Source organism: Cygnus olor, chromosome 1 (genome assembly GCF_009769625.2).
Source record: "Cygnus olor isolate bCygOlo1 chromosome 1, bCygOlo1.pri.v2, whole genome shotgun sequence".
NCBI classification, from domain to species: domain Eukaryota; kingdom Metazoa; phylum Chordata; class Aves; order Anseriformes; family Anatidae; genus Cygnus; species Cygnus olor.
The window spans coordinates 92,571,165-92,573,585 of NC_049169.1; the positions used below are offsets into that span (position 1 = coordinate 92,571,165).

General features: G+C 52.9%; 1 non-coding gene across 1 annotated transcript; it reads right to left on the bottom strand.

The window, feature by feature from the left end:
* Window positions 1–434: 434 nt before the first annotated feature.
* On the bottom strand, window positions 435–508 carry TRNAI-AAU. The gene has a single exon. It is a non-coding gene; the product is annotated as a tRNA-Ile (tRNA).
* Between the last annotated feature and the right edge of the window lie 1,913 nt (window positions 509–2,421).

Here is a 2,421-nt window from a genome sequence, read left to right on the forward strand (position 1 = left end):
CTTCAGAGCCATGGCAGAAGGGACCCGCAGGCATCGCCTCAGCAGAGCGGGGAGACCCAGAGCAGGTCGCCCAGAGCCACAACAGTCAGATTTAGCGCATCTCCAACTACAGCAGCTCCCTGATCTCTGTGCAGCTTGTTCCAGTGACCACCCTCACAGCAAAACGATGTTCTCCTAACTTTTAGTGGCTACCTTCTACACATGGATTTGCCCCTAGTAACCCATGACTTGCTCCCACTCCGTCCCTTCCTCCAGCGGGGGTGTAGGGGCTCGGGGATAGCCCCCTCAGGCTCTCCCGGTCTGACGGTCTCCAGCCTGCGGCCGTTCCTGCTGGCCCAGCACAACCGCGTCTCCCCACGGTGTAGAGGAGAGGCGAGAAGAAGCCCGGCGCTGAGCTCTGTCCCACGCACCCAGCTCGGGGGCGAAAACAAAGCTGGCCCGTACGGGGATCGAACCCGCGACCTTGGCGTTATTAGCACCACGCTCTAACCAACTGAGCTAACCGGCCACTGCGCAATGACGTCCCTCCGGAAGTGCCCTGTCAGCGCTAATGGCAGCGCGTCCCTCCCGCCCTGACCCCGGCCTGGGTGCTCCCCCGAGCCTAACGCCCACGGAGCAGCCCCCGTGGGGCGAGCACCGCTGGTTCAAGGTTGTGAACCCCGGGGGGCCGCCCACACTGCCCCCGCAGACACACACCCAGCCCAGCACAACAGCTGGGGCAAGGACAAGCACGCAGCCCGTCCCCAGGGCAAGGGCAGCAGGTCCACCACCCAAGGCCCTGACGGTTCCTTCCACCTCAGAGGCTTTCTAGACACCTGGATCAAGCCCTGAGCAGCCCCCTGGCCTGCTCTCACCGCAGATGGTGCTCAGAGCAGGAGGTTTGGGAGAGATGTCTCTCCCAGGGCTGCAGTTACCCAACGGACCTAGCAAAGCTCAGGGCAGGCTTCAATGAAACAGAGCAGACTCACGGTCGGGCCTCTGATGAGGGAGGAAAGCTTCTCAGGGCCTGGGCAGGGTTGACCAGCATCTGCCAAAGTTCATCCAGCAGTAGACTGGAGTGAAACCACCTGGAAGCAAAGAGCTTCCCTGGGAGGACAAAGTGGCACAGGAAAGAGTCACAATTCCTTTTTATCCTTTTTTTTTCCCCTGCATTTTAAAACAGAAACCTTTGACTTTGTTAATTTTCCTGGCCTGCCCTATAATAAAAACAGTTTTTGAAGTGATTGGTCTTCCCAGCAAATCTCATTACAGAAGAAAAGACCAAGTTAACCTACAACCTGCACCACAGCTCTGGACAAAACAATGGCTGAGAATAACAGGAATGACAGCACTCTTTTCTAGCTCATACATATCCTTGTGGTCAGCTCCTACACACACATTTCCTTTGCCTCACTTGCACACCACCAGTTCACAGCCTTTCAGTATTTAAAGGGGGCTTATAAAAGGGATGGAGAAGGACTCTTTACTCAGGTAGATAATAATATGACAAGGGGGGGGGTGGTCTTAAACTAAAAGAGGATAGATTTAGATTAGACGTTAGGAGAAAATTCTTCAATGTAAGGGTGGTGAGGCACTGTCACGGATTGCCCAGAGAAGCTGTGAATGCCCCATCCCTGGAGGTGTTCAAGGCCAGGCTGGATGGGGCCTTAGCCAACCTCATCTAGTGGGTGACATCCCTGCTTATGGCAGGGGGGTTGGAGTTAGATGATCTTTAAGGTCCCTTCCAACCCAAGCCATCCTATGATTCACCAGTTAGCCTGTCTGCTACCAACACTTCCTTCAAGTTCCCCTAGCTTCATTTTTGCCATGCCTTATGACGCTGTCCTTTGTCCCTAGGAGCAAAATGAAAGCATTTCCATTCCATTCCACCTCAGCTGTCCCAGCCCTCACATCTCTGCCTCCCAGTCCTGCCATCTTCCTCCTCAGCACCATCAGTTCATACTTTATTGCTTCTTCATGTTATGGAAAAGCATCTTCTCTCCTATGTCTGCATCCTTCTCCAGCTGCAGCTATATTTATTTTTTGCAACACCATTGTCTCATTACCACACCTGAGCACCAGCCCTTCATATTTTGCATGCTGCTGCTCCTTGCCTAATTGAATCTGCTGTTTAAACCATTATCTCTCATCCAACTTGTATAACTTGTCAGCCCTCCAGGAGGACAGCAGTTCATTTTATGAAACACAAAAATAAATTAAGAGGGGTCCAGATTACAGGACATAGGCAGCAGTAGTCAAACAAGATGTTGCTGTCTAAGACAGACCTTCAGAGACTCCCATGGAGCATGCGCCATCACTTTCATTCTTCAGGGTATTGTTTTATCAGCCCAGTAAACTCTCCTGCAGGCTGCTTGGGGCTTTCAGACAAGCAGATGAGGGAACATGTGGGGAGCTGGGGAGGGAGAGACTTCAAACTCTCAT